We start from the raw sequence: 22,776 nt of genomic DNA on the forward strand, positions 1-22,776 counted from the left end.
CCCGACCTAGGGCATCCACCCGCCTCGGCCTCCCAAAGTGCTGGGATTACAGATGTGAGCCACCACGCCTGGCCTGACATTCACCCTTAAAAGGACATTTGAGTGCTACCAGTTTTTGCCTGCTATAGTAAAGCTGCTATGGAGACTAGTGTATAGATTCTTTTGTGAACTTATGTTCACAAAAAAATGCAGTTGCTGGGTTGTGTGGTATTTGCCTCATAACTTCAGATGCTTTTTGACTTACAACAGGGTTACTTCCTGATGAACCCACTGTAAATTGGCAGCGTGGCTGAGTGGGAGCTGCATCTCTCTGCCTCTGTCCAGCACTGTGAGGGAAGTACAGTTTCTATTGAATGTGTATCACTTTCACACCATCATAAAGTCAAAAAATCCTGAGTTGAACCATCATAAACCAGGGATTGTCGGTATTTTTAGAGGAGCCCAGGGTCATAGGTTACTCTGCCAGTTACATATTCTGATGCAAACATTTTCTGAAGCCTTTATTATTATGACATTCTGGGGACCTCCGTACCCCTCATTTTTGGGGATTAGAGCTTCCCTGTGTCTAATCCAGCTCTAGAGCCACCTCCTCTGGAAGCCCTCCACCCAGAGCCACCTCTCTGTGAGAGCAGCCCCACCAATGACTTTCCTGTGGGATGGTGGAGCCCTCGTGCTGAATAGAGGATAATGCCATCCCACGGCTCCCTTCCCCCAGAGGAGGTCTGGGTCTCAGCTGAGGCTTACAGCCTAACACATCTGGCTCCAGACACACCGGGAGCTCTTTACCTGAGTGTGTCTCTGTCACGTAGACAGAGGCCTTTGAGAAAATAAACAGTGCCGAGAGAACCTCTTCGTCCTGGGGGAAGCTGGCTTGGTCTGGTGAAGACTTGTTCACTTACTTCCAGCAGAAAATAACTTTGCTGTGAGCCTGGAGGTTATTATAACTAAATCATTCTGTGAACGACACAGACAGGCTGGGCATGGCCATTGTGTTTCCATCACCCAGGAGAGAAATCTGTGCCCAAATGGTTAAAAAAATTCCAAGTCATTCATTATTCACCCTCGCTGCATAATGCATGAAGGCTGCGGGCCAGGCCCATTTATGTTTTCAACATTGGCCTCAAATGTCAGCCACTGCCTCAGAGAGGCCCACGAGGGCCTTGGCACTCGTAGTTGGCCCCTTCTCCCCTCTGGATGAAACTCAGGCCTCCAGGGCTCCTGCCTCCTACTCACTAGGCTCTCAGCCTGGATGGTGCTTCTTTCTCTTCTTCTATGAAGCCCTCTCCATCCTTCAAGGCTTGGAAATCATCTCCTCCCTGTCACCTCCCAGGGCAGGAAGACATCCTCCCTCTCTGTCCCCCCTGTAACACTTTATTTTTTTGAGACGAGACGGAGTCTCACTTTGTCGCCAGGCTGGAGTGCAGTGGCATGATCACGGCTCACTGCAACCTCCGCCTCCCAGGCTCAAGTGATTCTTGTGCCTCTGCCTCCCGAGTAACTGGGACTGCAGGCACGCACCACCATGCCTGGCTTATTTTTGTATTTTTAGTAGAGATGGGGTTTCAACATGTTGGCCAGGCTGGTCTTGAACTTCTGACCTCAAGTCATCTACCTGCCTCAGCCTCCCAAAGTGCTGGGATTACAGGTGTGAGCCACTGCACCCAGCCCCCTGTGGCACTTTAGAATATTGATAACCACCACCACTGTGATCATAACAAGTATGATTTACATAGTTTCTATTCTCTGCTGGACCCTTAACTCACACTATCTCATTTAATTATCATAATAGCCAGTGAGGCAGATATTCTCTTTCTCAATTTTAAGATGAGGAAACAGGCTTAGAGTGGTTAATTAATTTGCCCAAAGACATGCAGCTGGCAAGAGGCAGCATATTGCAATTTGCCTGCAGGATGGTAGCAATTGTCATCCCTTTTCTTTTCAATCATTCTCACCAGAAATGTATTAGTTTTTGCAGCCTTTTCAAGGAACCAACTTTAGGTTTTGTTGATTGTCTCTGTTTCTTAGTTCATTACATGTGTATTTTTATTTCTAGTCCTGCTTGCTTAGGATTTATTTTTCTGTTCCTTTTGTAATTTCTTGAGATAGATCTTAGTGCATTTCTTTTCAATCCTTCCTCCTTTCTCCAGTTCAGGCTGGTCTTGAACTCCTGGGCTCAGGCAAGCATTTCAGGCTAGAAATTTCCCTCTGAGTACTGCTTTGGTTGCATCCCTGCACATACAAGTTTTGATTGTTGGAGTTTGTTATTCCATTCAAAATATTTTCCAATTTTCCTGGTGATGTCCAGGTGGGATTGTGCTCAATCTGACAAACTGCCCAGCTCTCTCTCTCTCTTTTTTTTTTTTTTTTGAGACAGGGTCTCAGCCCTGTCGCCCAGGCTGGAGTGCAGTGTTGCGATCATGGCTTACTGCAGCCTTGACCTCCAGGGCTCAAGGGATCCTCTCACCTCAGTCTCCTGAGTAGCTGGGACTACAGGAGTGAGCCACCACATGCAGCTAATTAAAAAAAAAAAAATCGTGGAGATAAAGTCTCACTATGTTGCCCAGGCTGGTCTTGAACTCGTAGGCTCAAGCAATCTTCGTTCCTCAGCCTCCCAAAGTGCTGGGATTATAGGTGTGAGCCACTGTGCCTGGCTCTTTTTATGATACTCTTTTCTAGCATTGAGCAAATCATTTTCATGTCTGTCCCTTCCCCAAGATCAGTTTGAGACCAGCCTGGCCGACATGGTGAAACACTGTCTCTACTAAAAATACAAAAACTAGCTGGGTATGGTGGTACGTGTCTGTAATCCTGGCTACTTGGGAGGCTGAGGCAGGAGAATTGCTTAAACCCGGGAGGCGGAGGTTGCAGTGAGCTGAGACTGCGCCACCGCACTCCAGCCTGGCAGCCTGGGTGACAGGAAGACTGTGTCTCAAAACAAAACAAAAAACAAAACTATGAACTAGGTGGTCTAGAAACAATTATTTCTCACAGGTCGTTTTAAGCCACTGAGTTTGTGGTAATTTGTCACAGCAGCCCTAAAAAATAAATATACACAGTTTTAATTGAAATTGGGCTAAGAAGCTGGACACTAGTCCCAGCTACTCAGGAAGTGGAAGTGAGGGGGTTGCTTCAGCCCAAGGAGTTTGAGGCTAGCCTGAGCAACATAGCAAGGCCTCATCTCTAAAAAATAAAAATTAAAAATTGGGTTAAGAGTTTAGCAGCTAGTCCTTAGAAGGACGAGCCATGAGGACCAGTAGCTACATATCAGTGGTTTGAAACAAATGGTTGCCAACTCGCTCATCTTCCTCCCAGGTCATCACAGTGACATCCTTTTGCCCAGTGTCCCTCCCTCCAGGGTAGCTCAGGTTAGGGGAAACAGCCAACACATCCATGCAAGGAAATAAATGGCCACTGAAACGCAGACTCTTTTAAAAGTGGGAGAGTGGCTGGGTGTAGTGGCTCATACCTGTGATCCCAACACTTTGAGAGGCTGAGGTGGGAGGACTGCTTGAGCCCAGGAGTTGGACCAGTCTGAGCAACATTAGGAAGATCCTGTCTCTACAAAAATTAGCCAGGTATGGTGGTGTGTACCCAGCTACTTGGGAGGCTAAGGCGGGAGGATGGCTTGAGCCCTGGAATTCGAGACTGCAGCGAACTATGATGGCACCACTGCGCTCTAGCCTGGGCCACAGAGCAAGACTCTGTCTCTAAAACAAAACAAAATAAATAGAAGCAGGAGAGGCGTGAGCATTGAGAGCATGGCCAAAGAGCGGCAGCACTGGTTACCCAGCACTTACCAGCCACATCTGGGCCTAAGGATTTTATGTGCCTCAGGACTCACCGGGCTGATGTGCCTTCTGACCCTTGAGACCTGTGGGACTGGGCTCTGAGCCTCTGGGACACTGGAGTGGTGGAGGCAGGTGTCTGGGCAACATCCAATAAGAAGCCTGTGACAGAGTCAACAGTGGCAAGCGCCCTTTGGGCCAGCCTGGCTCATCCTCTCCTGGCTGCCTGCTCCTCTATGGTGAGGTCATTTTCCTTGATTCCAATCACAGCAGGCCTCTGTTGCTCTGTGGCTGATTCATTCAGAGAAGCAGGGTTCTGGCTGGGTACGGTAGCTCATGCCTGTAATCCCAGCATTTTGGGAGGCCAAGGCAGGAGGATCACTTGAGGTCAGGAGCTTGAGACCAGCCTGGCCAAAATGGCAAATCCCTGTCTCTACTAAAAATAAAAAAACTAGCTGGGCATGGTGACATGTCCCTGGAGGCTGCAGTAAGCTGAGACTGCGCCACTGCACTCCAGCCTGGGTGATGGAGTGAGACTCTGTTTCAAAAAAAAAAAAGAGGCCGGGCGCGGTGTCTCATGCCTATAATCCCAGCACTTTGGGAGGCCGAGGTGGGCGGATCACGAGGTCGGGAGATCGAGACCATCCTGGCCAACATGGTGAAACCCTGTCTCTACTAAAAATACAAAAACAAAATCAGCTGCACATGATGGCAGGCGCCTGTAGTCCCAGCTACTCGGGAGGCTGAGGCAGGAGAATGGTGTGAACCCAGGAGGCGGAGCTTGCAGTGAGCCAAGATCGCGCCACTGCACTGCAGCCTGAGTGACAGAGTGAGACTCTGTCTCAAAAAAAAAAAAAAAAAGCAAAGAAGCAGGGCAGCAGGGTTCCTAGCCCTGGCTCCACTGCCTTTTCTGGCTTGGGGAGACAAAGCTTGGTAACATCAGGACTGCAAACGTCCTGCCATTAGATCTTGGACCAGCACCGGCCTGGTAGTTTGCTGTTTCATCAGAGGGCTTGCAGTTCCTAAGCAATCTCTTCTTTTCTTTTCTCCCAAAGCTGGGCAATCCAAACAAAACTTCCTTCCCTTCCAATATTCCTCTTTACTAAAAATTTGCACAGCCAACTCTCCAGGGAGTGGGGGGACCAATTTGGCTCAGGTTGGCTGGGATGGTCCTGTTTTTAGCATTGAAAATCACAAAAGTAATGAAAGTTTTACGCTGTGGGAGGCCCTGAGTCCTGGGCAAACTGGGACTGTTGGTCCAAAACGTCCCTCCCTCAGGAGGCCCACATAGCAGGCCCTTTAAGGCCTGGGGCAGGCCGGACAGAGGCAGCACCCACCTGGCATGGGGCTGAGGCCTCCTTGCAGCTGCCTCCCGGCCCCTTGTTCTCCTTTATGGCTCCATGCACAGCTGAGGGGAGACCTGAGCTCTCTTGGTCTCCATGGTTTTGGGGCAGGCCCAGAATGGTCCTGAGTCCAGTAACACCAACTGTCCCTGGAAGTGTCACCACCCTGGTCTGGGAGGAGCTCCACGAACATCTCAACCATCTACTTCTTGTGCGGATGGGGAAACTGAGTCAGAAAGGGAGGAGACTGCCTTAAGAAAGATTCTTGCAACTTGACTTTGATCCCGTAGAGTGTTTGTGGGTTTAGAAGAGCACAGGTCTGAAGATGGAAGACTTGGGTTTCAGCCCCGTCTCTGCCCTGTGCACCAGCATGCCCAGAGCAGCACTAACCCAAAGCCAATCTGACGAATGAACAAGTCATTCTATTTACTGGTTTCTTTGATCTATTTATAAAAATGAATATTTATAGCAAATCCTGTAGGATGCGGTAGATTTGGAAGATTTCTGTGCTGTTTTGTTTGACTAATGCTTATTTTCCCTTTTGTATCAGTATTTTAACAAATGCTTTGGATCTCCTCCATGCAGAGGAGAATCAGTATGCAGCTGTTAATTTTGGCTGCTGACTCCAGGACGAGAGAGAGAGAGAGAGAGCGTGAGAGCGAGAGAGAGAGCGTGAGAGTGAGAGAGAGAGAGGCGGGAGAGGCTGAGTGTGGGAGGGAGACAGACGGCATCGATTCATTAATATATTCAAAACTATATTCAAAAACTATTTATTTAAAAATTCTGAAATATGTTGACTACATACTTTAAACGACTTTTTTATAATGGAAAACTTTGAACATAGACAAAAATAGAACAATAGAAAAGCCCAGCGTGTGACATCAGTGTCAACAGAGGTCCATATGTGGCCAGTCTTGTCTCACCCTGTTCCTCACCCATTCACTCCTCTCCCAAATCTGGATGGTTTTAAGGTGATTTTAGCCACCGAATTCCATCTGACTCTGTTCTCAAGTGTACTGGATACATTCTGGAAAATACTCTTGAACGTATTCTTGAGGGTGAGGAATTCTTACAAATGTACATTTTTTGTGCCCCTGTGTCTCCCCTTCCTTGCCTTTCAGCCTCCTCTCTCTGTCCCTTTGTCTCCTCTCCCCCACCCTTCACCTCCCCTCTCTGTTCTCCCCAGTCTCCCCTAAACTCCAAACTTCTACTCTGACCCTCAGTCTCATCTTCTGGGTGACGGGCAGTGCAGCCCCTGCTGAGCTGACCCTCCTCTCTGTCCTTCCTCGTGCTGAGGTTCTCTCTCCTTGACTGTTTCTCCTAGCTGAAGCAGTAGGCTGCTGGACAGAGGCAGGTCCAACATACTTTGAATGTTGTTATGAAGTCCAGTGGAGAAGAGCTAGCCTAAATTCGGCAGAAATCTTCAAAATCTTTAAGAAAGAAATCCCTCCATTATGGATCACTGTAAACTTGTATCAGTTGTTACAATCAATGAACACATTGACTGAACTGGCCTTTTGATATATTGACTGAGAGCTGTGTGATTTTGGATGAGCCATTTTACCTTTTAGAGCCCCAGTTTCCGTCTCTGTGAAGTGGGGAGGTGTGGACCATAGCAGTGGTTTTCTTTATTTATTTTTATTTATTTATTTATTTATTTATTTATTTTGAGATGGAGTCTTCTTGCTCTGTTGCCCAGGCTGGAGTGCACTGGCGCTTTCTCGGCTCACTGCAAGCTCCGCCTCCCGGGTTAAAGCAATTCTCCTGCCTCAGCCTCCCGAGTAGCTGGGACTACAGACGCGCACCGCCATGCCCAGCTAATTTTTTTTTTTTTTTTTTTTTTTTTTTTTTGGTATTTTTAGTAGAGACAGAGTTTCGCCGTGTTAGCCAGGATGGTCTCGATCTCCTGACCTCGTGATCCGCCCACCTCGGCCTCCCAAAGTGCTGGGATTACAGTCATGAGCCACTGTGCCCGGCCAGCAGTGGTTTTCAAACTGGTTTCGGAAGCAGATTCATTCTTTGCCTAACCAAAGCCTGGTGAACCATAGTGTGTACAAACAGTTAAAAGCAGAGACCTGCAGGTCCACAGGAGCAGATGCTGAGACCAGGCTGCCTGGGGTCAATGCCCTCTAATCCCTCTGTGCCTCTACTGTTCATCTGCTGAATGAGTCTCATGATAGTTGAGCGGTGGTCGAGAGATTTCCTGGGATCAAATACATGGAAGGGTCTTAGCGTAGGTCCTGCTTAGCACATAGTAAGTGCTCAGCGAACACCAGCTGTCATTATTACTTACCACTCCCTACCTGAAGCAGGGTGGGGCCAGGGGATTGGCTGGACCTTAGCCACTACCCCTCCCCTCACATGGAGCCAGGCCCCAACTCCACAGATCGGGGGCTTGGGGACACACGTCTTCTGTGCTCCATGTGCTCAGGTCCCAGTGAGGCTGAACGCTGAACCATCCAAGTTGGCAGGGCCAGGACAAGGATCCAGGAGCTCTGGTGCCCAGGAGTCCCCCGAAGGGGGGCTTAGAGGAGGTGCGTGCGGGGCTGGTGCCGGTGCCCCTGAGGCCCATGTGCAGCCCTGCTCTGTGGGGCCTTTGCCCAGCCTCCTGGTCCTTCCCAGCGCTGCATGGCGTTTCCTGCTGAGTGCTGGTCACTGAGGGCTCTCAGACAAGGAATGACCCAGGGGCTGGGCCCAGCCTCTCCCTTTTTCCCTGATGCTGCTGGGGCCGCTCCTCTCCACCTAGCAGAAGAGTCCCACGGGAAGATCAGCTCTGAGGTTAATTGTCCTTCTGGATAGCTGCAGCCCAGTTGTCATGGAAACCGGTCACGCAGGGCTCCGTAGCAGGACCCTCCTTCCTACCTCTCCCACGGTGCCGCGGGCTCACAGGGGGCGTGGGAGCTGCGTCAGGTGATGGTAAGATACTACAGCCATTCGCCAACTACAGGCACCTGGAAGGAGAAGGCGGCCTGGGGCTGACTGTGCAGTGAGAGAGGCTTTTTCTGCGTCTCCCTGCCTGTCTTGTTTTCAGCAGTGGCCTTGGGGGAGATGTGGATGCTCTGAGGCCTGGGGCTGGCTCTGTGTGTCCAGGTCACAGTGGTGGGGGTCACTGAGAGAAGGGAAAGGCAGGGGCTCTGGCCCCACGTGGATCTTGGTGGCCCTGGCACTTTTTTTACTCTGAGCCCAGCCTTCCTTGTGTGTAAAACAGGGATTGTGGTGCCTACCTCTTGGGCTTGCCCTGCAGATGGGCCGGGCTGAGCCACACCACAGGGGCTGGGCAGGTTCAGGCCCCTTTTCACCTCTGCTGTCCTCCAGCACCATGATTCGGTTGGGGACAGAGGAAGGCAAGGAGAGCCATCCGCTTCCTGCTTCTGACTTGGGCCATTTGCCCAATGCTCCCTGATGCCACGGTTCTCAAAGTGTGGTCCCTGTCCCTGGCCTGGGAGCATCAGCTTCCTGTGGGGACTCTAGAAACCCAAGTTCTCTGGCCCCACACTAGACTGACTGAATCAGAAACTCGGGGAGGTGGGCTGCCAGAGATCTGTGCGTTAACACATGCTCTAGGGGGTTCCGATGCCCCTCGAATTTGAGACCCTCTGGTCTAATGATTTGTAGGTGAGACACTCTGCGCCTGCTTCCCTGAGGACCCCGAGCTGCAGCCCCCAGGGCTTCCCCCTCCCACTTTGGGTGAGTGTGAGCAGGGCCCAGGTGGCTGGGGTGCAGTGGGCAGCCCGGTGGTCCTGCCTGGGGTCTGCTGCTCCCTCGGTGTCTGTCAGCTCGGGCTGCTCTAACAGAAGGCCACAGACTGGGGGCTCACACCACAGGAATAGATCGTCTCATGGTTCTGGTGTCTGAAAGTCTCAAATGAAGACGCTGGTAGACTCAGTTTTTGGTGGGGCTTCTCTTCCTGGCCGGCAGGTGGCCGCCTTCTCGCTGTGTCCTCACATGGACTTTCCCTGTCCATGCATCCCTGGAGTCTCGCCCTCATCTGGTGGTCCTTTGTAAGGACACCAGTCCTATTGGATTAAGGTCCCACCCCCAGGACCTCATTTCACATGAACCACCTCCTTAAAGACCTCATCTCCAAATATGTCCCGTTGAGGAGTTGGGCTTCAGCATATGGATTTTGGGGGACACTCAGTCTCCTTGGGCCTCTCAGCTCCTGAGGGGGTCGTCATGAGCCACCTTCCTGCTTGAGGGGGACAAAGGGCAGCTGGGACCCAGGGCCTGGGGCCTTGGGCTGAGGCATGGGGGGCGTTTGTGGGCCGGTGTTCGAAATGCTCCACCAGCACTGCAAACACACCAGACCCCTGAAGAGAGGGGCAGGCGCTCAGCTAGGAAGAAGGCGCTGCGGAGAGAGTGGTGTGTGTCTTCCTGCGTCCTTCTAGGAGCTTCAGTTTGAGAAGTCAGAAGTCATGAGTTCCCAGTCCTGGCTGCGTTCGGAGGCTGGATCCTTGCGGGGAGGCGCCGGCGCCCCAAGTAGCTGATGTTGGTAGAGCATTGGCTGAGGGCCCAGAGAGCCATGCTGCTGCCTCCCACACATCAATCACTCAGGCCACACAGTCACTGGTGAAAGAGGGCACACAGGTAATCCTCCAGTTCTTGAATGGGGAATGGAGGCACAGGAGGGCTAAGCGAGGGCCCACGGCCTCAAGAATCAAACGCAGGCAATGTCTGGCCCCAGAACACACGCCCTTCCCACCTGGCCGAGGAGGTGCTCACAAGGGGCACTCCAGGTGGGTGCAGAGTGGGCCAGCCCCCTCCCTTCCTGTGGGCAGTGGCCCCTGCTCTTCAGGGGAGTCAGATGCATTGATTCTGGAGGCTAAGGCCAGGTGGGAGTGATCTAGAAGGGAGAGGAATGTGAGGCGCTGCCCCGGAGGAGACAGGAATGGCTCATCAGCCACGAGCCAGTGCCAGTGCCGTTTAGAAACTGGCAGCCAAAGTGACGAGGCCACGTAGGGCAGGAGGAGCAAGGGTGCACGCTTGGAGGTGATGGTATTCCAGCACTGGCATCAGCTCAGCCTGGGCCAGGCCAGTGCGCCCACCAGCAGCCTGCCCCTTGCTGGGGTGGAAGCCTGAAAACAGACCCCAGTGGCTGTTGTCTTTGGTCTGGGGGAGCTCAGGCCAGGGGCTGGTTAGAGTCCCCAGCACAGCCCCATCCTCCATCCCACAGTGGGCAGCAGTGTGAACCTGGGCAGGGGACTTCAACTCTCCTAGTCTAGTTTTTTCATTCATGTCAAGGGAACACCACTGCTGACCTCACAGGGTGAATGTTAAGTCAGATGATGTGCTTAAAAGTCTGGCATGAGGCACAGTGACACTAGATGGGCCAGGGCTTCCTGAAGGCAGGGCCAACTCTGATTCATCTTGACATCTCCAGCTCCTGGCCCAGAGCCTGGCGCATAGTGGGTCATTGAGAAGTGTCTGTCCCCTTCCCTCAAGAGGGGCTTCAAGTGGTGAATGGAGATGATGGTGGTGATGATGGTGATGGTGGTAATGGTGGTAATGATGGAGATTATGGTGGTGCTGATGGTACTGATGATGGTGGAGATGACAGTGATGGTGATGATGATGGTGATGGTGGTGGTAATGACAGTGATGGTGGTGGTGATGGTGGAGTTGGTGGTGATGATGAGTGTGATAATGGTGATTGTGATGGTGGTGGTGATGGTGATGATGATGATGGTGGTGGTGATGGTGATGGTGGTGATGACAGTGGTGATAGTGGGGTTGGTGGTGATGAGTGTGATGATGGTGATGATGGTAATGATGGTGGTGGGGATGGTGTTGATGGTGGTGATGTTGGTGATTGTGATGGTGATGGTGGCGATGATGGTGATCATGGTGATGGTGGTGATGGTTGTGATGACGGTGATGGTGATGGTGGTGATGGTGGGGTTGGTAATGATGATGAGTGTGATGATAATGATGGTGGTGATGATGGTGATGGTGCTGGTGATGATGGTGATGGTGGTGGTGATGATGATAGTGATGGTGGGGCTGGTGGTGATGATGAGTGTGATGATAATGATGATGATGATGATGTGATGACGGTGATGGTGGTGGTGATGGTGGTGTTGGTGGTGATGAGTGTGATGATAATGATGATGATGATGATGTGATGGTGGTGATGGTGGTGATGATGGTGGTGATGGTGGGGTTGGTGGTGATGAGTGTGATGATAATGGTGGTGATGATGGTGATGGCAGAGATGGTTACAATGCTGAGAGTAATGATGGTGATGGTGACGATGGTAATACAAGTCCCCATACGCACTTCCTCTTCTCTAGCTGTGTCTCTCACCTGCTCTTGCCTGAGCTCCACTATGGCCAACCACCTGTGACCTGTGGATGGAAAGTAATTCTAATTATGACATTTTCCTGCAAAGAACAAACCACTGGGCTTCTCTGGAGCACAAAGGCATGGCGAGATGAGCAGTTTGCCCCACAGGACCCTGGCATTGCCCTCTGAACCTTTTTCCAGATGTGCTGAGGACAAGGAAGTCAGGAATGTGGCTTGTTTTCCATTTGCTCAACACTGCTCGTGCCTGGAGCCCCCCCCGCTGTGCCTATCAGCCCGTAGGGGGTTGACTGTCAGGGGAGCAGAGACTCTTGGGGCAGTGTGGGCTTGGTCACAGCAGAATGCTGGGTTCTGACATTTATGAGCCATGTGACCTTGGCATGCTCCTTGACCTCTCTAAACCTTGCATGACACTTAGGAAGGTTAACAAGATCGCGTCTGTGAGAGGTCTTAGTGCCACAGTAGATCAGTGTCAGTGAGGGTAGGGACTTAGCTCTGTGGCTTGGGAGGCACAGGTGGCAGCGAGTAGCCAGTGGGTGAGACCCAGAGAGGCTGTGCCTGTGAGTGGCTAGGCAGAGTGGGAATGGGTGCTGTCAGCTGGGTGCACAGGCAGAGGAGGTACCGCTGCCCACAAAGGGAAGTCTCTGAGTTGGAGCGGAGCAGGGGCGGGAGAGAGGGCAACTGGGGCCTTCTTGGGTTTGGGAGGCCCAGCACCAGGAGCAGCCCACAGCCAGGGCTCAGGACCCAGGGGCTCACCCAGCCCTCCTGACCAGGCTAACCTTCGGGGTCTGGAGGGAACACGGGCAGCCGGGGCCATGCACACTGGGAATAAGTGAGAGGCTCCTGCTGTCTCAGACCTGGCGTGGGAGCTGTGGGCCTTTCCAGGGTCCGGCTGCTGTGGAGGTAGGGGTTTGGTGTTGGCAGCAGGAGCAGCAAGGACACACTTTGGGACCTACAGCATGGAAGCAGGAGGACGCTGAAATGGCGTTGAATGAGTCCACGACCCCTCGAGGAATCTGCACACTCCTCTTGGCTGTCTTGTCACTTGATGTAAGGCCTCAAGCGGCATCTCCTGAGGATTTCATGGAAGCCAGAGGGGACTCACCCAGAGGTGGAGGGATGCAAGCTCAGAGGCCAGGGTGGGCAGGGGCTGGAGCTGCTCTGTGAGAGCCCAGAGCTCCCGGAGGCTGCAGCCACTGTCCCAAGAGAGCTCAAAAGAGGAGGGGGTGGGGAGGGGGAGGTGAAAGCTGTTCAGCCGAGGCTTTCTCAGCCTAGGGACTGACCTGGGTTTGTCCTATTCTGTGAACCGACCCAAACATGTAAATGTCCTGGCACTGAGCAAAGCCTTCCCCAGGGGCGTTTTCCCTGAAGGACTTCTCAGAGCCTTTAATGGGCCAGGGAATCTTGTTACGCTCAGGTGATGGTAGAGGAGGAAAGGGCTTCTCCAACCGAGGTGACTCTAGAACCCTCTCCCTATAGCAGCTTGGGGAGTTCCAGCTCTGGGGAACACACTTTGGGAAGCCTTCCCATGCAGGACAGAGGTCTGCCTGCCTGGCCGTGAGCCCTGCCCACTTGTGACCAGGGTTTTCAATCCCCTGGTGTGAGAGCAGCCTCAGGTAGCCCAAGCCTAAGTGGAAAAGGGGCCCGGAGAGGCGGCTGGGCACCCCCTCGCTGGGGCTGGTCTCCTGGGTCCCTGTTTCCTGTCTGAGGATCTGCGAGGAACCCACTTCCACCACCCAGCAGGGGAAGACTGAAAGTATTAGAGGGCCTGTCTGGGGTCAGTCCCGCTGCGGACTTGGGCACTGCCACTCCACCCCCCCTGCTGCCACAGGCAGTACCCAAAGGTGGTGCATTCGGACCCTGAACCCCTAGCTTCATGGGTTCTAGGACCCTCCTCTCCATAGCTCAGCTTCCAACTGATGACCCCTTTCCAGAGCCAGCCTCTCTCCTCCAGCAGGAGGTAGCTCTGGCCTCTCTCGGTCTCTGACCCGCATGTCCCTGCTGCGCTGCAGTCTCCTGGGCTCAGGGTCCTCCTTCAGACTTCTCCAGGGAGGCCACACCCTCACACAGACCTGCCCTGGGCTCCCTTCTCTGCTCTGAGCAGCCCCTAGTCTTACTCTGCAGAGGCCCTTCCGCTGCAGAAGAGCTTAGGTGACAAGCCAGAAGCCTCCGGTGGCCTCCTTGTTTTGCCAGCCCTCCCCCGTCGGTTCCCTGCTTTTTCTACCCAGCTTAGGTCTCAGGGGGCTGGCGTGGATGCATTTTGTCAATGACTCACTTGCCCTTTAATGATCATTGCATTTGGGAAGCCCTGGCCAGAGATGCAAGTGTAGAAGGCGAGGTTGGAATATTCCTGTGCGTCCTCCTGGAGCTGCTGCTGTGGGGCAGGGAGACTTCTTCCTTCTGGTGGCCTCCTCTCCTCCAGCCCCTCCTTCTCACGAGGCTCTGTGAGACTGTTTTGGGCCTGGAGGCGGCAACAGCTTTCCACAGGGCTGGGTGCCGGGTGCCTCAGTGTCCCCCACTGTCCCTCCATTCTGCCCACTCCTCTGCAAACAGCCTCTGCATCACGTGTTCTTCAAGATGCCAGCTGAGCGCGCCTGCAGGAGCCTGTCCTGCTCAGGGGCGGAGGGCTCTGCTCGTGTGGGCACAGCTCTGAGGCGGTCCTTGTAGCAAACATCGCTGACTGCCTACCACACGCCAGGGGACCTCCTGGGCACCTGTCAGTCATGAACGTAACAGGTTCAGGTTACCCAAGTCCCGTGCCCTAACTGGGCAGTTGCACCATGGGCAACAACAGACCCTGGGCTTCATTCAGGATGTCCCAGCAGAGCCGCAGCAGTCACAGAGCAACCCCTCTTCACCCTGGGGATGGGGCTGGGCCTCTGAGAGCAAGCATGAGATTGCAGAGCCAAAACCCAGGCTGTCAAAATGACCAGCAAGAAAGACAGTTTGGATTAATTGGCACACGGAGGTCCCTAGACATTTAGATTACGGCTGCTCCTGGGCTGGAGCGTGGCACCCAGAGACATTTCACAAATTAACATAAATCCTGTGAACCCTCTGTCCATTTCAATGCTTATTGCCAAATATAAACAAATGAAAGTCATTTCGGAATCTGTAGGAGTTTGAATAATTCAGTCCCATCATCATTTACTCCAAAACGCCTCATTTCATCTTATGAGTCATCGTTGAAAGGAAAAGAAGAGATTCTACTTGGTATTAGAACCGGGAGAACTGGAAAAGCTTCGAAGAGGAAGGAGGCTGCCAGCTTCCTGGGTGGACAAGGCTGTGGCCAGCTTCCGGGCTCAGTTGTGGACAAAGGCCTCTTGGACAGACAAGTGGCCTCTAAGCAAAGGCGGCGGTGTGACGCTGGCAGGCCTGTGTCCAACTCCTGGTCAGGCTGCTGACTGGCGGGGCTCTGGGGGTAAGGTCTTGGTCCTGCCGTGCCTCAGCCTGGCTCATCTGTGACTCAGAAATGACAGTTCCTACTCCCCAGCTTGTGCAGGCCCAAAAGGGATGGGGTGTGTGTGTGAGGACTGGGGCCTGTCCCCCCGCACTCCCGGGTTAGCGGTGCACTTCTCCGTCCTGCTTCACTGCTTTATGGCACATGTCCATTTCCCCAACCACTGGTGGGCCCCGGGTGGCGTGGCCGGCCTGGTGTCCCGTGCCCAGCATGGGCTCTGGCCCAAGTTAGCACTTGCTGCCTAAGTGCCTCTGCCTTTTCCTCCCTCCACCTGGAGTGGGCTCAGCGGGGTTCCTGCTGGGGCTCTACGGGGGCATCCAGACTTTGCCTTCTGACCAGCCCCACTGTCCTGTCCTTCCCTCCCCTGCATCCTCATCTGTCACTCCTTGGTCACAGCCGCCCCCTGACTTTCCTCCCTGCCTCCTTGGCATGGTGGGAAACATGCGAGTTCCATTTCTGGGGCTGCCTCATGCCTGACCTTGGGCGAGTTGCTTGCTAGACCTCTCGGCGTCTCTGTTCTCAGTGGCGCGGGTAACCTGGCCCTGTGCTACTGTGTGTGGGTTTACAGCCAAGGCCTGTGAGGCACGTGCCCGCCAAAACCCTCACGAGGCCATGCGGTCGTGGCTACGAGTTTAATCTAAAATTCATTCTGATCCCTCAGCCTTGGAAAAGGCACTTAGCAGGGTGGTGAGGGCCACAGGTGTGGTCTGAGCTCCTGGGGAGCTACCGAGGGCAACAGGCATGTTCTGGAAGACCCACCGTCCGAGGGGTCATGTGACAGGTGGGCTAGGTGGGCGCAGAATGGGAAGAGAGGCAGTGCGGCAGCCTCTCTGCAGAGGGGGGGCTTCACAGAGGAGGCAGCGGCTCAGGTGGTCCCAGGAGGATGGGTGGGGTTCGGAGGCAGAGGGTTGGACTTGGGAGGAAGGAAGGAGTGTCCCAGACAAAGTGAGCCGCGTTTACCTGGAGACCAAGGGTGGGAAGCAAGGGAGAAGAGGTTGTGGTGAGCCTCGGGTGGACCCATGTGGCAGACCTGTGAGTTGGTCCCCAACAGCCTCCTGCCTTTCTCCCTGACTGCCCAGCAGCAGTGTCCTTGGGCCTCAGGGACGCGTCGTGACTGGCTGAAGGCTGTTGTGGTGGTCCTGTGTAGGACTGGCTGCCACAGGTAAGTAGTGACCTGGCCTGGCCAATGCTGTGTTAGGAAAACCTGCTAAGGAGGCTCTGGAAAAGAATTTTCCTGCTTGGACAAGACAGAGACTCATATGAGGAAATCCCTTTTGTTCCTACCCTCACTTCCAGTGTTGAACACAGTCATGCTAGAAATGGTGCCTGGTGCCACTGCAGCCATCTTGCCACCAGCAGGGCAAGGCAGAGCTGCCCGCCCAGGGACCTGCCACTGTGGGGTGGCCGAAGCAGCCCTGGCACCACAGAGCTGTTATGTGCTGTGGTCAAAAGTCCTTATTAGGTGAGCAGTGAGTCAGATGTGTGGCTTCTCACCCTGTATTTCCTCCGGCAAGACCCTGCGGCACTGCAGACCCCTGTCCTCATATGAGGCCTGAGCAGTGAGGAGCTTCAGACCCGTGGGAAGACAGAGGGCGCGGGGAGCAAAGGTGGCCAGAGAGGGGTGGGATGGGCCACGAACCCCCACCAACTGCAGGCCCATGGCCCAGCAGCAAGCTGGGGTCTCCCAGGTAGCCTTCTTGCCTTCCTTCCATGGCTCCTTGGAAAGGGCTGGGTTTCATCTCGGGGCGCGGTGGCATTAGGGATTGGCACAGACCAGCAGGAGCCCTGGGTCCAGACTGTGGCTGTTTCTGTGGTGACCAGCAGCCGGCACTGCCTGGCAGTGCCTGGGAGTGGACATTGAGGACACTGTGCCCAGGAGGTCAGTCTGCCCACCCAGGCTGTGTCCTGGCTGCTGGGTGGGGTGTGAAGAGTCCAGGACCAGCCGTTGTCCCACCCAGCAAAACCCTCTGTGTGTGGTCCCCGTGGGGGGCCGGGCTCTGGGGATGCACAGCCAGCAGCCCTGGCCTGCACAGCCATCCGGCGGAGGGAGCAGACAAGAAACAGGCAGTGACCGCACAGGGCGACGGGGCCAGGCAGTGAGGAGGCAGGGTCGCTGTGGCCAGATGCCAAGCCAGAGCCGGGAGGCCAGAGGGGGTGCCGCAGCCGGGACAGGAGTGACTGATGCCAGGGCCTCAGAGTGAAGACAGGGCTGGGGCCCCCTGACCCCTGATGGGAAGGAGACTGCGTGGCTGGGGTCCCCAGGAGCGCGTCCCTTTTGAGGCCACGCTCCTCAGCAGCATCTCCCTCTCTCAAGCACCAACACTGGCCTTTTGGCTGTCTGAGAAGGTGCTCCGGGGTCCAGGGGAGCCAGCTCAGCTCACCCCAGTGAGCTCCCCACACTCAGACAAGGCCTTACTCCAGGGCAGCTCGGCCTGCCCCTGCCCCTGCCCCTGCCCCTGCCACGGCGTCTCCCCAGGCCCTAGGTCTATACTCACAGAACCCAGCCCCGCATGGTGCTGACTCAGTCTCTGAGCCTCACAATCGCTCCTTCAAGTGGGGACAACATCCCTGCCTCTGAGGGCTGGTGTGCGGATCGAGGGAAGTCACAGGTAGTCACAGCTCTGTGAAGGGTAACGTGAGTCCCTGGCTGGGAGGCTGGGTCTGCAGCTGCCGGCTCTGTGGGCCATCTCTGCCTCTCCCTGCCTGGCTCTCCTGGCTCTTCGTTTCGTCATGTTCCTTCTGCCCAACCAGTCCTGGGGGGACATGGAGACTCCTGGGCACAGGGGCTGCTCAAACTGGCCTGGGACAGATGGCCTCCTGCCCTGCCCCAGGTAGCACTGGGCAGCAGAAGGGCTGGAGAGCGTTGAGCAAAGCCTGGAGAGAGCACACCTGTGGATGGGCACACCTGTGGATGGGCATACCTGCGGGATGGGCACACCTGCAGGCTAGGAGGGAGGAGGCTGCACGTGGACCCAGGGGAGGGTGTCACTGAGTTAAGTGGCCCCCAGTGCTCCTGGTCCTTTCAACCTTTAAGTTGAAGTCACATTTGCAATACTAAAGACCAACAAATTCTAATTTTCACTCCCATGCAGGAACTAAGTGTCTGTTACCTACTGTCCTGCTTGTCCCATCTTAGGGTTTCCCAGGGCCCAGCAGAGCCTTTGCCATACCTTCTCTAAGGCCCAGGCTCTGGGAGGAAGGACACTCAGACTTTCAGCACTGCTGCTGGTGGACGGGGCCCCTCTCAGAGGCCCTGGGTCCTGCTGGGCCTGTCTGCCTGTCTGACCACAGAAGCCTCCAATGGGGCAGGGTCCAGGTTTCCCTCCCCACAAGCACGCTCCTAAGCACGTCTGCTCTGTTGTCGTAGGTGTAGAACTCAACAATTACACCCCCCAAAGGAGGAGGAAACCCTCCTCCTTCCCCAGGTCGCATTCTGTGTCTCAGGCCCTGCCTCTCCCCTATATGTACCACATACATCCTTTTTGGGGCTATGCACAGACTTCAGGGGAGCCCCACCCACGGGGTGCATCTTCAGCAGGACAATCATCAGAGAACATTGTGGTCCAGGATAGGGCAGTCCTCCACTTCTGGTCCTCCAGAAGTGGACTAACTAACATCTCCTCCAAAGTCATTCTTCTTCCATGTTTACAGTGACCTCTGTGTTCTGATCCTGGGAGAAGCCCTAAGCTGAGCTCACGGGAGCTGGGAGACCCTGCCGCCAAGCTGGGTCTCACCATCTTTGGCCCATTTATTTTTTAGACAGGGTCTCGTGCTGTTGCCCAACCTGGAGTGCAGTGGTGCGCTCTTGGCTCACTGCAGCCTCAGCTTCCCTGGCTCAAGCAATCCTCCAGCCTCAATTTTCCAAGCAGCTGAGGATACAGGTGTGCACCACTATGCCTGGCTAATTTTTTGTATTTTTTGTAGAGATGGGGTTTTGCATGTTGGCCAGGCTGGTCTTGAACTCCTGAGTGTAAGAGTTGAAGAAAGAAGAAAGAAACACGAAAAGTGGCTCAACAGTCCAAGACAGGTTTATTTTGGAGAATAAACCTGAGAGGGGCTTCTGGCCGATTTCTGTCAGTAGCATTCTGTCTTATGGACTAAGGGTCTTTAAGGGTTTAGGGAGGGAGAGCTTATCGCAGGTTCAGAATGTTTCTGGTCAGAGGAGAGTTTGATTTCAGGGTAGGAATGTTTCTGGTCGGAAGGGGCTTTATCTCAGGGTTGGAATGTTTCTGATTGGAGATGTCATTTGTGGTTTATGGTCATGCTGACATTAGCCGTTAGGCTGATTTTTTGGGGGCTGGATTTAGGTGGTTTTTAATCAAGGGGAACTTAAAATGGTGGTGTTTGTCCAAAATGGCGATGCTCCTGCTTTGTCAATCCAGACCCTATAGTTATAAAAGGATGAGGGGCGGTGTGCTCTTTCTGGCTACTTCCTGCTGAGAGAGGGTTGTCGTTGTTATGGGACACTGAACGTGGTGCTGGAGTGGAAGAAGTCAATTTGTTCTGGGTAGCACTCTCTGCCTCAGAGGCCCAGAGGCAGCACCTGCTGAAACATCTAATCTTCAGCTCACAGGGCTTCAAGAAAGCACAGCTTAGGTTTTAGTGATCTCCAGCTAGAAAACAAAAAGGGAAAAAAGGAAAAGAAAAAGGAAAAATTGAAGACATTATTTTTGAGACTTGTAGCCAGAAAAATTAGAATTTAATCCAAACTGTAGAAAACAATAAAAATTGAAAAACCTCAGACAAGATTAGAATTTAACAACAGATGTGCTATAGTTTTTGAAACACAATTCTCTCTCTCCAGTTTTCCATTTTTATTAAAAGACAAATCATGGGGCCAGGTGTGGTGGCTCACGCCTGTAATCCCAGCACTTTGGGAGGCCGAGGTAGGCACATCACAAGGTCAGGAGATCAAGACCATCCTGGCTAACACAGTGAAACCCCGTCTCTGCTAAAAATACAAAAATCAGCTGGGTGTGGTGGCAGGCGCCTGTAATCCCAGCTACTCGGGAGGCTGAGGCAGGAGAGTGGCGTGAACTCGGATGGTGGAGCTTGCAGTGAGCTGAGATCATGCCACTGCACTCCAGCCTAGGTGACAGAGCGAGACTCAGTCTCAAAAAAAAAAAAAAGACAAATCATGGTATGACTAGTTTGCTTTGCCAGATTTTTTTTTTAGGTAAAGTTTCACTCTTGTCGCCCAGGCTGGAGTGCAATGGTGCAATCTCAGCTCACTGCAACCTCCACCTCCTGAGTTCAAGCGATTCTCCAGCCTTACTTCCTGAGTAGCTGGGATTACAGGCATGTGCCACCATGCCCAGCTAATTTTTGTATTTTTAGTGGAGATGAGGTCTCACCATGTTGGCCAGGCTGATCTCCAACTCCTGACCTCAGGTGATCCACCCATGTCAGCCTCCCAAAGTGCTGGGATTACAGATGTGAACCACCGCACCTGGCTGTGGCCAGATTATTTGTATAAAGTGCAGCAAGAATAATTATTTTTACATAGGCCTTTTAAATTGGCTTCAAAAAAACTGTTTCATGGAAGGAATCTGAGATAAGACCTTTTAAAAGCCAATCCCAGCCATGGAACTGCACCATCAAATACCTATGAGTTGGGTGAACTCTTCCCCTCTTGAGGCTCCAAGATAACCTGGGGTTCCTGGCCTGTGAGAAAGTGACATTTCTTTACTTACCTCAGGTCAGAAACCTGCACAGGGACCGCGTGCACAAAATATGAGGCCCACAGGGACCGCGCACAAAATATGAGGCCCGCCATCTAAGGGCTCCACTGGCTTCACAAGTCAAGTTTGATTCCTTAAAGGAGAGCACACCATTCCAGTCAAAGCCTTGGTAAAACAACCGCTTCTTCCAATTGTGTCCTGCCATAAAAGAAAACAGATTTGTGGTCGGGTGCCATGGCTCACACCTGTAATCCCAGCACTTTGGGAGCCCGAGGCGAGCAGACCACCTGATGTCAGGAGTTCAAGACCAGCCTAGCCAATGTGGCGAAACCCTGTCTCTACTAAAAAACACGAAAGTTAGCTGGGCATGGTGGTGCATGCCTGTAATCCCAGCTACTCAGGAGGCTGAGGCAGACAGAACTGCTTGAACCTGGGAGGTGGGGGTTGCAGTGTGCCGAGATTGCACCACTGCTCTCCAGCCTGGAGGACAGAGCAAGATTCCATCTCAAAAAAAAAAAAAAAAAAAAAAAAGAAAGAAAGAAAACAGATTTTTATTGCACCTATGCAAATAACCGTACTGCCATAATTTAAGGATACTCACAGGTAGTTTCCAGACTCTGGAGAAAACAAGGCAGAGAGAAATAAGCATGCCTCAAATTTTGTTCATGGGAGCACACCAAACTGTCAAAAGCTGTCAGTAGCTCAAAAGAAAAGCCTCTTTGACTCTGAAAAGCAAACAAAGGACCAGCAATATTCCGAGCAAAACATCAAAAAGATCACTCCAGTCTATTAGTTCAGTTCACGCAGTCAGTTCCCGTCCTGCCTGATATCAACGAACATTCCAGCTCTTCAAGAGTCCTGAATGTCCTTCCTCTATTCTGATGTCACAATCTCCAAAGTTATCAGAAACCTGCGTTCAAGAGCACCTGTCAGAACTTTACAGCTGATCATAGAACCAGCTTCTACAGATGACCAAAACAAGACAACAATTGTTCATGGATGACAAAAAGTTTTAGGGTGGCTGCGGTTAAAGACACAATTGCCAAGGAAATCTGTTACCTACGTGGCACACAACAATTTTAACATAACAATTATAATTATTACTGATAATGTACACTAAAACATATCAGGATTGTAGGAGTCTCCCACAACCTTGGAACACATATCAAAAACATATCTACGCAAATATAGCCCAAAGAAAGCCAAACACCATTTCGTATTTGACAATGTTTTCTGTAAAATTTTTATACCAAATAAGCCAAATTTCACCTTTACGTTAGTGTACTATGAATGTTAAACCGAATTAGTAAATCCTTATAGACATATTTACTCAATTTTAATGTCTGACCACAAGGTAAGATTTTTATAGACTTTTTACAATCCTTTACAATTTTTGTTAAAGAGCAGGTTAGTGCTCTAAGAGAAACCCACTGTGCTTTTATTTTAATAAAATTTAATTTACAGAAAAACTGGAGGATACCCCTTTTAGCCAATATGTTTACACACAGAACTGCCTCTAAAATCAGCCTTTCACAACTAGCCCAAACCTTCATTTTTATTTTATCCAACTGAAAAAAAATGCTTCAACCTTTAAAACTTGGCAAAAATCCACATTCTCATGCCTCCCTGCAATCTTTCTACCAAAAGTATATTTTACTTTTCCTACGTACCTTGCATGTAAGGACAGTGGCTTGGAATGTTGGAGCCTTTCCTTGGAATGTTCTGGGTTTCAGCACCAAATGTAAGACTTGAAGAAGGAAGAAATAAATATGAAAAGTGGCTCAACAGTCAAAGACAGATTTATTTTGGAGAATAAACCTGAGAGGGGCTTCTGGCCGATTTCTGTCAGGAGCACTCTCTCTTATAGACTAAGGGTATTTACGGGTTTAGGGAGGGAGAGCTTATCACAGGTTCAGAATGTTTCTGGTTGGAAGAGAGTTTTATTGTGGGGTGAGAAGGTTTCTGGTAGGCAGGGAAGTTATCTCAGGTTGGCATTTTTCTGGTTGGAGACAGGTTTATCTCAGGGTTGGAATGTGTCTGGTTGGAGGTGTCATTTGTGGTTTATGATCATGCTGACATTAGCCATTAGGCTGCTGTTTTCAGGGTGGATTTAGGTGGTTTTTAATCAAGAGGAACTTAAAATGGCAGTATTTGTCCAAGATGGTGTTCTCCTGCTCTGTCACTGAGCTCAAGTTATCTGCCTGCCT

General features: G+C 52.3%; 1 protein-coding gene across 1 annotated transcript in view; it reads left to right on the forward strand.

Moving 5' to 3' along the window:
- Window positions 1-22,776, forward strand: part of RRM2 (ribonucleotide reductase regulatory subunit M2) — a 93,832-nt gene that overhangs the window by 62,716 nt on the left and 8,340 nt on the right. Inside the window, exons 12-13 of the transcript XR_004027023.1 lie at window positions 18,813-18,915; window positions 22,368-22,443. The gene's annotated coding sequence lies outside the window, so the exon portion shown is untranslated. The remainder of the gene's footprint in view (window positions 1-18,812; window positions 18,916-22,367; window positions 22,444-22,776) is intronic.

Source organism: Nomascus leucogenys, chromosome 19 (assembly GCF_006542625.1).
Source record: "Nomascus leucogenys isolate Asia chromosome 19, Asia_NLE_v1, whole genome shotgun sequence".
NCBI lineage: Eukaryota > Metazoa > Chordata > Mammalia > Primates > Hylobatidae > Nomascus > Nomascus leucogenys.